Source organism: Bolinopsis microptera, chromosome 5 (genome assembly GCF_026151205.1).
Source record: "Bolinopsis microptera isolate Bmic1 chromosome 5, MBARI_Bmic_1.0, whole genome shotgun sequence".
Classification (NCBI taxonomy): Eukaryota; Metazoa; Ctenophora; class Tentaculata; order Lobata; family Bolinopsidae; genus Bolinopsis; species Bolinopsis microptera.
The window spans coordinates 6,899,748-6,913,798 of record NC_087076.1 but is presented as its reverse complement, the minus strand read 5'-3'; the positions used below and the strand labels follow the sequence as shown (position 1 = coordinate 6,913,798).

Sequence of the window (14,051 nt, the reverse complement as noted above, 5' to 3'; positions counted from 1 at the left end):
ACGGGAAGCGGACGAAGAAGTGGTCGAAGATCCTTTACAACACCTCACAACACATCATCAACCAGAAGGCTAACAAACACGGTGGTTTGTTCAAGCACATGGTTGACGAGCAGGGTTCCGCGAGGACCGTCACAGAGACGGTAGGCTTCAACCTTGTGATGGCTGCATACTATAACATCTGCTCAGGACACAGCTACAGGTATAATTGACAAGTTATTGACAAAAGGTTTTGCTGGCTGCCCGCTGCTGCTATATTTCATTTTCTAATGATCACCTGCGGCCGTGTTTCTTTTTCCACAAAGTATAAGCAGTGAATTGTGAACAGTGAATTGTGAAAGTCGTGAAAACAGTGGTTGCTTCCAGATTTTTTGTAAAAAAATAACATAAATAATCAACCTTTTTTCATCAGGAACTTTGATCAACTAGTCCTGACCATGGACACCACTGGATCAGAGATGGGGGATATAAACCACTCGAGGGCGTTTCCTCCGAGAGTGGTAGATGCTGGGTACGAGCTGTTGTGTGAAAGTCTGAAACGCTATTTCACCAACAGCCCGTTTTCCTTTCCTCTACCGTTTTCGCTGATCGTCGACCGATATTTTTCAAAAATATCGGTCACAACCGAAGTTATAGTAAGTACAAGTAAGTACAAGTGAGTAGTTCAACACAGTAACCATGGTTACTATGCAACTTTCTATTTCTCATGTAATTTTCACGTAGGCGGACAGATAGACAAAAAGAATTCAGGGGCATTTGTACAGAGTAGAGTACAGAAAAATATCTTACTATATATAAAGCGATACGATATATATGGAGGGTTCCGTACCATTTTACTGACACCACGGCATCAACTTTAACGCGACTTTCCGCAAAAACCGTAAAAGATATACATTTGAAAAGTTTTTGACTGGGTCAAATGCTTTAATGGCCTCCAAATCAGCATGAAAAAATAAAAAATTGGCCAAGAAATAGGAGTTTTAGACCCCAAAATTTGGACCCCCAAGTGGTGTCAAAAACGCGAATTAAATAGGTAATAATTATTTTAGTCTCTTGAGTCTTGACACCATTTTAGGGTTATACGGGTTCCTGCTAGTATATATAATCCGTGAGATTAAATGCCAGGGAATGCCAGGAATGCGCACAGATCAGTAAAATGACAGTGAAATTGTGCAGAGGTGTTTAGCATTGTAAAACCACTCGAGATTAATCATAATTCGTCTTGATAGTAAAGTATTGTTTCGTTATTGTTATCAAAGTTTGTGTGTCGGATCATCGTGAAAGTTTAGGTAGATATAAGGCATCATGGTTTTAGGTTGGTACTAGGAATCCTGGGTATTGGTAGAGAAGTGATGTATATGTATATTGTTTAATCTGAGTGAAACGAGATAAATACACAACTATTCGGAACATTGATTTGACAGATATTTTTTCAGACAATGCCCTACAACGGGCTTAGGACGGTAAGAGACCTCGCAGAAGCTGTATCGAAGTTTAAGCTGGGAAAGGTAAAACTTTTGTGTTCGGTAACGGGGCCGTTTATGACAATGGAGGGTCAAATACCCAATTTCCCAAAAGTTGCGCTGATGTGTGCGTTGGAGAAAGTAAGTTACGCATCCAAATGCCATTTCGGTGGTTACTCGCCCTATTGTTTCAAATGCCCACTGTATAATTTGGATTTAATGATTTTAATTGAATTTCAAAATTGCAGAGTAAATATATAAGGTCTAATATAAGGTCTAATCACACCCTCTAAACGATGAAAGTATTAACTTGATTACATTTTAAATACAACGTGTTCCTATCATTATCACCTGATCAAAAAACTCTCTAGGGAACAGATAGTGCAAGTAAAACTGTTCCAAGACCTGGCCCAAGTCAGCCTTATAGAGCTGTTGCAAGACGTGGAGTTGTCCCTGACAATCAACCTGGCCCAAGTCATTTTTATAACAGTCCGAGACGTGATGCAGCTGCTCCCTCAATTGATAGTCATAGGAGTGGTGCCTCAGCTGGATTAAGTCTCCCTCAGATTCTTAAAAGCACGACTTGTAAGTCTACTCAAAAACTGGCTGTGTGGGTGGGTGGGTGGTTGGTCGGGCAGATATGATACTGATGTATGTTTTGTAATAGTAATTCTTACATAGACTAAATTCAGATAGGTATCAGAGTAACTCTTTGAACAGAAGCCCGCCTCCGTCACTCAGGATTAATCCGAAGGTGAGTCCATGAGTTGAGTCCTTGCTAGTGCTGCAAATATTTGACTGTTTGTGTGTCGGATTATCGTGAAAGTTAAGGTAGATATAAGGCATCATGGTTTTAGGTTAGTATTAGGAATCCTGGGTATTGGTAGAGAAGTAATATTTATATGTACATATTGTTTAATCTGAGTGAAACGAGGACGACATAAATTGTTTAATTGTCAGAAGATGTTATAAAGTCGTTTAGAACTGTCCAGAGGTACTGAATTTAATGAGTTTTAAACACAGATGGCCTTAAGATGTATTTTTTTAAACAATAAGACCTAACTGATGTAGATCAGTTCTGTTATATCCATCTATTATTATTATTATATGCACAATTTTGTGATTGAATATTTTCTAATTTTTCGTAACGTTTAAATTGCATTGCGTCTTAAAATATGATGTAGTGATAAGTGCTATATTCTTAGAAATGAGTTACAACAGACTGAAAGAAGCGGCTGGAAAGTACAGACGAAACATAAAGCCAATACACTGTACGGTTGTAAAGATAACAAGAAAAAGTGCATCAGCTTTCTAGAAAGCTGGTAAGAATGTCACAATAGCATTTATAATATATTTATGAACTTTCCTTTTAGGAGCCACAACTCATTTCGTCCTATGGGAATCTTCCAGAAAGCAAAATTTTTAATCTGAGTGAAACGAGGACGACATAAATTGTTTAATTGTCAGAAGATGTTATAAAGTCGTTTAGAACTGTCCAGAGGTGCTGAATTTAATGAGTTTTAAACACAGATGGCCTTGAGATTTCCCTTAATTCATAAGGGAGTTTATTCCAAAGAATGTGTGCTCTGTAAAAGTAAGACTTAGATATGCCTGAACATCATGGTAACTGGTTAAATCAAAACTGTGACATTTGGGGCAAGGGAACAGTAGAAAAGCTTTCCTTCGAAAATCTTCCAGAATGTATCCTTCTACTCTGAAGATTTTCTCTTTAAATGAAATCTTTTTCTTCTTTAATATGGCTTTCAGTGTCTTGTAGTTGTGCCATCCATTATGAACTCACTAGTTTTATTTTATTCTATGTTTATTTCAGGTAAATAAAACAGGCCGTGGTGGGTGTTAAGTAAAGTTGCACTATCAGTTATTTGGCTCCTTCACCAGATGGGGAAACACAGATGGTCATATCATGATGGTCCTATCATGCTCTAGATATTTCTGGTGTCTAAACTCTAAAACTATAAGAGGTATGTACTATTTTGTAAGTCATTGTTTCGTGTCTAAAATAATTATAGAAATAAGATTGATATTGAATATGAATTCTCTTTCTGCCCTTATCTCTTTTTGCTCCACTCTTCTGCAACTATCGATAATCGATACAAAATTTAAATAACGGTTGTTTCAGGCCTCCATAGATTAAATTTTCAGTCGAAGTAAGCTATAACATGGTTACCACTTTCCAGGAACAAGGAAGACAACACCAACTGGAGATTGAGCGGAAATGAAGCTCAGAAGATTTACGAAGATAGAAGGTTAGTATTTCATTGTGTTAAACTTCTAGCCAAGGACTTGAACTGATTTGATCGCCGTATCACCTTTGAGAGAAGGCATTTTTAAAAGCAGGTACAACTCAAGAAGTTGAATAGATGCGAGATTGTGTGTGGTAATAAAATCCCCTACAATATGTATTCACAATGTGAGGTAGAATCTGTTTGTTCTTCTCATTCCATCATTTATCTGTACCTAGTCATCTGTTTTCTACCAAGCACTCTTCCCGCCCTTTCCATTTGTTGGCAGGAGTGGAATAGCTGCCCCCCCCCCCTCCGTAATCAACCGTAATCAAGACCCCCCCCCGGCCCCGGCCCCCTACTGTCGCAGTTATGTCCTTTTAACTTTTTAAGAATTTTAACACGGTTTAGCAATTTTTATCAGTTTAAATCCAACTCTGTAATGTGACTTATAACCGGGTAAATATATATAAAACATATTAATCTTAATACTACACTTCAATAATCAGTAATATCAATTTGTTGCATAACTTATACTGCAAATCCGTTGAAAATTACACCCGAATAAACATTTAACGGCTACATTTCACAATTTAGAAGCAAATTTGTTAGGGGCCCATGATTCATATTAAAACTCTTACCACAGCTACAGTGAACACATTTCCACCTTTATCTGAACGGAGATAACACTACCTTACACTTCCATTAGTTTACCGTTCAGGATGTTACACTCAAATAGATAACGGTGTAAGATAGCGTGTAAGCGGGAATCAGTTTGAGTGTATGTTATATTAGTGGTCGGTTTTGTGTGTAAGGGGGTAATTTCTGAAATAACTTTATTATGGCGTTTAATACTAATAGATTAGACTAGTGAATTACAAAATAGGCATCTTAGACGGGGGATTGGTTTAAACACATCATATTATATAATAGATTCGTCCTGGTTTTTGAGTGAGAATTCGCGGGAAGAGTCGGGATATCAAATAGAGCGATATAATAGACACCCACGCAGAATCCCTCTATAGCACATTTTCCACTTGTCAAGCGTGTTTAATTGAATTTAATCCTTTCCGTTATCTATTGACGGTGGCTCCTGTAAGATGTGTAATGTGATACGTGCGCATGATACAATATAGTGTGTAATATATAGTGCACCACTGTTATTTGTTTTGAAACTTCCCGCCAGCCAGTCTGAGGTGACTCCCGGACTCATCTATAATACATAGACATTCCGCCCTCAATATCTATTTAATCTATCTGTTTAAGTGTAAACCCGAGCGGGAGCGAGGGTTTACACCTGAGAAAGTCAACTCGTGCTCTAGCGCGCACTCCTTTCTACCAGATACTCCATAAGAATTTCAACCTCGCACTGTCACGTGTTTTGATGACTTGTATCACGTGACTAACTACTACGGCGCGCATTGGTAAAAAATGTCACGTGACCTATGGCTTAACGTAAGAACTATAAATACACTTGATCTACGTATCGGTTTAATTGCAGGCGCTGGCAAAACTCCAGCACACTGCTAACATTACCACCCTACGCGCGTGGGGTGGACTCCTGGGGTGGACTTTTATTCAGCGCGTATTTTGTAGCCTGTTCAACTTGACGTTTTGATTCGTTACTATCTCAATGTCACAGATACACAGAATGTGAGGTGATCATCTTAAAGAGAAACGTCTCAGCTTTCACCTGGTGTAAAGTTTATCTTTGTACTCAAAATATAGCTCGCTCAGTGTGCAATAGAAGTTGACAATACAATAACCACGTCTGCGACCGGTCGTCAGATACCGGAGTGTTGCACAAAATTGGGTCCCTAAATTAAAATTCTATGACACAGTTACCATGCAGAAATGTCTGGAGTAACATTTGGTGAAAATTTGAAGGGTCTACTGTAAATATTGCAAAAGTTATTGAAAACAAACTAGCTTAATCAGAAGTTTTTGGGAAAATTTCAAATTTTGTACGTAGTGGGGTCTACAGGGGTGGACTCTTGCGGCGCGCATCTGACGGAGTGGCTTTTTCAACAGCCGTCAGTACGGCCAATATCTGAGCACAAATTATTGTGAGTAAGACCTTAATGATCAGCTATGAACCCCTCACTAGAGTAGTAACCGTATCTAAAAACAAGGAAATGTTATTCCGTCAAAGCTCAAATTTTTTACTCTTCTCAGTGCAGTTAGTGTTACTATGAATGTACTAGCTAAGTATCGTTGATCGTAGCTGCATTACACAGTAGAAAGTAACCAAGGAAGACTGCTGATTAACGAAGCAATTTCAACGTGAACAGTTCCAAAATACATAATCATGGCGACGATAGTTCAACTTGAACCTTTATAGTTTTTACAGTCTAAAATCACAATAAAATCACGTGAACTGCAAATCACAAAATCAAATCACTCAAATCTGATAGTCCCGTTACAGTACGCTTTCGTGACAACCTCAACGCTTAAAAAATAAATATTATCCAGTCTTGTGACCACCGATGGCCCTAACTCTCCCTTGTCCGCGAGGAGCATCGTTGCGACCATGGGGTTTCAGTTCTTTGTTCTTCCCACTCGGCTTCGATAGATCGAATTGGCTGGAAGTCAATCTATCAGAAAGACCTTTGTCGATCTCAGGGGCGTGGTAAATTGTGGATGTCGGAGTATAAAGCTTCCTGAAAAGATTGAGACATTCACTCGGTCTGTTGTAAATATCAAATAGTCCTTGTAGGCAGAGATTTAACTTATGTTGGGTTTGATAACTAGAGAAGGCGATTTGATATTCATTGATAGTATAAGCATATAAGCATAAGTGATAAGTTTATATACCCTTTTTATGGTACCTCGAGGCTCGATATCTGTATTCAGTAATCATCACTCAAAATCTACTTATTAAATTTATTAACTAAACAAGTTAATGTATTACCGTCCTAGAGAGGTTTCCTGAGAATTTGAAGTCTCTGTAGGTTGCTGGCATGTCTACTAAGCTCTTCGATTGAGGAGTTTTGGTTCCCTCGGCGGTCCAAATGATTTATAATGCTGTGGGCATTTTCAACATCTATCGAGGTAAACGCCCTCGCAGCATAACCTGTAGAGAATGAACATGTCATCAATGTGAAGTTCAATGATAAAAATCAGAGTGGCCGATTTCAACGGGCAGAATTCTAATATCATGGCCATGGGGAATGGACTATTTTTTGTCGATTTTGCAAACCAAACTGGCAAACGATTGTTGATTTTCGTCACTAGTCTAAAATGAATGCAAACGTTCGGCCGAACATTTACATGATTAGAAACTTACCGGTTTCTTTCGTTATTATGTACAGACATGGCCAGGCTTGGGTTCCGCATACGATATCTTCTATCAGATTAAAGTTGAACCCACACTTTGTACTGCTCGTGGGAGGAGGAAAGCAAACGGAGACCTTTTCCATGAGCATCTCGTGTAGTACCATCATCATGTCGATTCTGATATCAGCTGCAAAATTCGTCTATTACTAAATGCTAGCTTTTCGAACTTCGTATCTTGGAAATAACAACTTCTATGAAAGAACACACACACACACACACACACACACACACACACACACACACACACACACACACACACACACACACACACACACACACACACACACACACACACACACACACACACACACACACACACACACACACACACACACACACACACACACACACACACACACACACACACACACACACACACACACACACACACACAGACAGATACACACACCCACAAACACATACAGACATAGACACACACACACAGAGACACAGACATACAGGCATACAGGCATAAACACAGACACAGACGGACACACAGACAGACACACAGACAGACACAGTTACACACAGACAAGGACACACAGACACACACCCACAAACACATACAGACATAGACACACAGACACAGGCATAAACACAGACACACACAGACACAGACGGACACACAGACAGACACAGTACACACAGACACACACAGACACACACACATAAACACACATAGTTCACTTCAGTGCACTACATTACAATTACAGACACACGCAGTACAATCAGAGACACACACACGATACAAAGACAGACACAGACACAAACACACAGAGTACACTTCAGTACAATCACAGACGCAGGCACAAAGACATATACAAGAAGAGCAGATTGAAGTACCTTCATTTGCAGATGTTGACGCATTGATCTGTGGGATATGTTCTTCAGTCTGTAACTGATCATCTGCTAGAACTGTCTCATCTGGATCAACCGGAGGAGTATCTTCCGGCAGGAGTCTGAGTGGGTCTATCGGGACAGCCATGGATCGCTCTCCCTACCTTGTTGAATTAAAGACAAAGGTCAACGACGGATGTCGCATGTTAGTCCTGTAACTAAATGTAATCCAAAATAGTGAATAAATAATTTTTACATCTGAACAATTGTATGTCTGAATGGTGATTTTTAATCAATGAACAAAAGTTCAGGATTTTACCTTCTGTTAAGCTGTTAGCAATGACTCTAGCACCCTCTCCCTACAAAACGACCATATCTCGGTCTGAAGCTTTAAACCGTCTTGCCTCAGCAGCCATCTAGCACAGTCGACCTGTCCTGTTAATTGTGTGATCATCAAGTTACCAAATTTAATCCTTCAATATTCAAATAATTGATTATTAGACAAAACAGAGTTTAGAGCTCGACGTATGCTTCAGGGTTTCACACTGTGCTGTAATCAAACGCATGACTAAAACCTCCTGCTACTATTACCAATAAACCCATATTGTTAAGGCGGTCGAATGATTTACCTGAGTTGATCGCGTCCATGAAAGGGTTAAACTGCGTTCTGTCCAGCTTGTTAATGTCCGTTCCAGCAGCCAGCAGTGCCTCCGCCTCCGTCACTCTCCCTGCTTTGCATGGCCAGTGAAGCGTAGAGCTCCCCTCTAAGCTCTTTGACGATCCGACGAAGGATCCAGATTCCCTTCTTTTCTTTTGAGATTGCTTCAATTCTTCCTGGAGTATGCGGATTACCATTTATATACTTCCATACAGGGCGCGTGAACAATCAGCAATGAATTATCAATTAATCAATCTAGTTTTTGAGTAGAAAGTCCACAGATTGTGATACATTGGATTTGATATTGGAAAAGACATAGCTTACCAAATACCTTTTCATGGGCTTTTTGGAGGACAGGGATGACTTATTCCTGCGTGCCATTACACCATAACTATCTGCTGTAACAGCAAAAATTAGAATTATGTCGGACATAATTCTAAAAAATTGGAACATCGTAGTTAATCAGTGTGGTGCTAACAACAGAGAGCGATTTGAACGGTAGGCAATTTCATAAATTCCATTAACGCGATATAAGGATGATTGGAACAGGCTAAAATCTACTATGTAGCATTGATAACTGGCTATATCGCTGCATTAAACGATAAAAGTATTGCTAACTATGGATATTCTAAGTGATCTAGGCAGAGGGGAACCGGCACAGCCAGATTGCGTTGTCTTCAGTGACTAAGTTTCACGATAGTAAAATTGACCTTATTTATTTTTAAAAAGGATGCACAGTTCAAGCAATAAATCGATCAGCTGCTCATATGATATTTGCATTTAAAGGAGGGCCCAGTGCAGTGACAAGTAAGTCTGTTAAGGCAACATTTAGTTCTGAGATTAGCTGAGTCTTGACAAAGATAAGTTGAGTTTCGAGAAAGTGCACACGGATAAAGTTATCAAGTGAAAATGATAAGACTAAGTTAGGGTCCAGTCAACAGAATGGCAGCTGTAACAGAAACAGTTCATTGGATAGGAGAGTAGGGGATTATGACGGAGTGAAGTTTATATAGCAGGGCAAACAAAAAACAACTGACAGCACTGAGCAAGTGAACTGGAAAATTGAGGAAGGGAAATAACTGTGGTTGTCAGCCCTTTCCGTAGCAATCAGGATTTCCCACGAGATCGATCAGGCAATCAGGATTTCCCACGAGACTGCTCCATCCGATGCGCGCACTTTTGTCACGTGACGCTCAAATCGTTGTCACGTGGTACAGAAGAGAGGTTCCTAGAGCGTTGATCTCGACAAGAGGGAGTTTCTCACGGTTTATCTTCAATAACTATCGCTATTTTTATAGTAGAGAGTTGAAACTTTCACCAAATGTTTCCCTAGACATTTCTGCATGGTAACTGTGTCATAGAATTTTAATTTAGGGACCCAATTTTGTGCAACACTCCGGTATCTGACGACCGGTCGCAGACGTGGTTATTGTATTGTCAACTTCTATTGCACACTGAGCGAGCTATATTTTGAGTACAAAGATAAACTTTACACCAGGTGAAAGCTGAGACGTTTCTCTTTAAGATGATCACCTCACATTCTGTGTATCTGTGACATTGAGATAGTAACGAATCAAAACGTCAAGTTGAACAGGCTACAAAATACGCGCTGAATAAAAGTCCACCCCAGGAGTCCACCCCACGCGCGTAGGGTGATTACTTGAACTCGTACACACTTGGACTAGTTCCAGAACTTGTCTCGATGATTACATTAGTCCGGTTAATTTTGTCGTAGCAATTGCCCTGTTTTATATAAGCCATGTATTATAGTCGTCTACTTTGATGAACTTCATGACACGATATCATTATTAGCTCCACCTTTTATCGCTTGCCAGGCTTAACTCGACGCCCCTTATCGATATTCGTTTAACGTTCTGACTGAGGAATGTTTAAATAGAACGCCAATTTCAAATGTCATAGTACCTTAGTTTTATTTATCTAGTAGTATAATATACTCCCCAATTCCATTTCATATTTTCCATACTGATATTATATAGCTAGAATTAAGAGTAAAATGTCAAATTTGTTGGTCCTAGCACTAACCCGGAGGGGTTTATAACACATAACACCGGCACGCTTAAGTTATATTAAAATAACCCCTTGTCCTAAAGCACGTCGGGGTTATTTTCATAATAATCCGTCGTGCTTCGCTCTCGAAATTATTATCAATTTTTCACGGGAAAAATTGAAGCATAATCCCAGCGCATGCCGGGGTCATGTGTGTAAAAAAATATCCTACACAACCGAAGATACAGCCAATTAAAATGTTGCTCGTACTAAACACAGTGTAAATCTGTACTCCTAAACCTGGCTAACCAGGATCTAAATGTGTAGTCCGCAAAGCTCGGATACATGTTGATTGCAGCAGGTTAGCAGCTTGAGGATCAGTTTCTACATTAGCATGATTCCTTTTCTATCTGTGATTTAAGAATAGTTTAGAAGTTCAATTTAATTTTCTGAGTAATTATGGGATATATACCTAAATTGACTTAACAGCTCAACACCGCATATCATATACGATATACATAGTATATACATTCGGAAGCGGTACAAAGTAAACGATCAACCTATTTTTCCAACTTTAAGCTTTATGATTAATCGTCAGGGACATAAATGATAAACGAAATAGAAATAAGTCAAGTAATATGACAAGTAATAATAAACAAAAATATTCCTACAATGAATTCCTAACTAAACATTTTCTAGAGTGGCGACATTTTGACATAAGATTCGATCTCTTATTGAATAAGCTATATCATATATTATAATATATATTATAATGAAGGGGTTCATTAGAAATGTTTGTGATCATCCCCAACCTGTGGTTATTACGTCCTTAAAGTCGAATTCTTAAAGGGGCCATCTATTTGAGGACGTTCGCCAAAATCGCAGATTTTCAGACCACCCCCTCCCCCGGTCCGGGTGTGTCCGAATTTTCAAAATCACCCCCCCCCCCCTCCCTCCCCTGGACGTCTGGATTTCCAGCTACTTTTAAGAGTACGAATAAAACTCGGCTCTCATGAGCTGCTCTGGGAATCGACTTCTCGTCCAAAATACAGGGATCTAAACTTACAAAGTAATTAGTGTCAAAGAGTTGAAATAAATGGGACTTTTTCGTAAATTCTGCAAAAATTTCCGGACTTCCGGATTTTCAGAAACCACCCCTTCCCCCTGGCCGGATTTGTCCGAAATTCCAAAACCACCCCCCTCCCTATTTGCCGGACGTCCTAAGTAGATGGCCCCAAATTAACTTTCGTTCTACTTACACCATTTCACACATACTCAGGACTCCCAAACTCAGCTGTTGACATATTGGGTAAAATGGGAGTGTGTTGTAGCAGCCGAACCGCACGCGATATCATCAAGAAAGCAGGCTTAAACACGGATTCGATGATAAAGAGCATTATTGAGTTCCAGAAGGAAGGCAAGAAAACCCCAGAAGAATTAGACGCTAAAGAATCACCCGTACATTTTTATCGGGGCAAATAGGATTCCTCATACGCTTATCTAACCGTACGTATGATTTTTATAATCTCAAAGCCTGACCAGGGGGGGGGGGGGGGCTGACCATATTAAAGTACATTAAAATATAGGTTTCCCGATTTAGGGCCAGGGATATACTTTAATATGGTCAGCTCCCCCCCGCCCCCCCCCCCAATTTCTGGCATTATCTACTTATAAAGCCTTTATATCTCAATTTACATAATAGACGACTTTCAATGTATGTTTAGGGACTGGTGGAATTTCTATTGGGAACAGAGAGCAGACCTACAAACACCCGGAACAGCGGCAATCTCCCCTGACTGTTTTGGTACTTAATAATTTTAACGTCGTAATTGGAAACGCCAGATGGGGGAAGGAACAGAAGATTGACGTGGTGCATGTTATCGCGAAGCCACAAAAATTCTTCGCTCCTTCAGATATGTCCAAGGCTGCTCCGTCACTCATTGACAGGTTTTAATTAAACTACGCGTTGATTATATTTAATGAACTCAAATATTTAAGTTTGATTAAAACAAAAACACTATTGGTATTATGTACGCCTATTTTCAGCGCCAGTAATTTTTAGAATTAAAATTACTGGGTTCGTGTTAATCACTTTTTCTTATTCGCACAGAAAAGCACCTACTACCGACCAGCACGAGCGGAGAGTTAAAAGTAATGGAGGAGCAGCTGGTAGGGATCGCCATGTCCACGCTGACTGAAAGGGAACCAACTTTGTCGATGATACTGAGACATCTCCCCAAGCGCCATGAACACAAAAACAGTAATGTCATGGCCTTGGGGACTGTGTTAGTAACACTTACTCGGTATCATCGACCAAAATCAAAACCTCGACAGCTGGGAAAATTATACAGATCCTAAATGACTGTATGCAGTACAGCAACATTAAAAGGGTAAGTTACAATAATAAGGTACGCCAATGTGGAAAAAAATCAGCTAAGTATCATATCACAGAATATAACAGCAGCCTTTTTTATATTTGAAATAGCAGGAACAGCTTGTACACAGCTCGGTTGACCCCAATAATATAGTCTTATTGCCAAAGTTCCACAAGTAAAGATGAAAAACTCATTTAATCTACAAGATAAATGTTGTGCGAGATTAATACCTAGCATTTCGATGGAATTATTAAGTCTTAATTTTAGATTTGATACCATAATTTAATATCCAACTTTTGCTGAAATTATAAAGTCATAAATCTTCAGATAACTTAGATCGCTGGTGATCAACTGACTCAAGAGCGCATCCAGAACGCCAAGATCGCCCGAGCAAACGTTCTTGACAATTCTCGAGTGAAACAGATGATTGAATACGATGGAAATTTCCATACACAGATTACTCTACTCACAGTAAGAATATTGAAAACGTTTACATTTTCGGCGAATTTTGCTTTCTCAAAAATGTAATGTTAAGTTTTTGGCCATTGAACCGTATAATTATAATAGTTTTTGCAGGCAACGATGAAATTAATATATTCGGAGTATTCGAAGCTGGACAAATCCTCGTTTACCGGGTACTGCCACTCATCGCAAAATTCTAAAGCTGCAACATTCAAAGTGAAAGACTCGTTCACAAAAACTTGGAGAGTATTTAACCTTTTAACCTGTATTGGCAAGCAATGCTCCATTCTGCCTGGAGAGAGATGGCTAGCGAACACGCTGACCTAGTCGAGTCGATTGAAAAGGTGTTGAAAGATTCTGGCCCTGCTGCTGCAGTAACAAAGTTCCAGTGAGTTTATAATTAAGTTTATAATTAAGTTTATAATTAAGTTTATAATTAAGTTTATAATTAAGTTTATAATTAAGTGAAAAAGTACTTTATACTAAATGTTTTGAGCTTTTCTAAAAAGATTTGTTTTTGTCGCATACTTAACCTAATTTTCCTAATAATAACTATATATAGTTATTATTATTTAACTTAAATTATATATATAATTTAAGTTATGGCATGAGTCAAAGTGATTTGCGATAACCCACAATATCAATTCAGAGCTTACGTACAACTTCTGATAAA

The 14,051-nt window shown here is 39.1% G+C and overlaps 2 long non-coding RNA genes across 2 annotated transcripts; both read right to left on the bottom strand.

Annotated features, from left to right (window-relative positions):
* Positions 1–5,967: 5,967 nt before the first annotated feature.
* LOC134815632 (uncharacterized) lies at positions 5,968–6,697 on the bottom strand. The gene is made up of 2 exons (XR_010160261.1): positions 6,615–6,697; positions 5,968–6,363 (listed from the first exon to the last, which is right to left on the bottom strand). It is a non-coding gene; the product is annotated as an uncharacterized LOC134815632 (long non-coding RNA).
* Positions 6,698–7,018: 321 nt separating this feature from the next.
* Positions 7,019–9,714, bottom strand: LOC134815631 (uncharacterized). The gene is made up of 4 exons (XR_010160260.1): positions 8,506–9,714; positions 8,196–8,311; positions 7,883–8,040; positions 7,019–7,166 (listed from the first exon to the last, which is right to left on the bottom strand). It is a non-coding gene; the product is annotated as an uncharacterized LOC134815631 (long non-coding RNA).
* Positions 9,715–14,051: the final 4,337 nt, after the last annotated feature.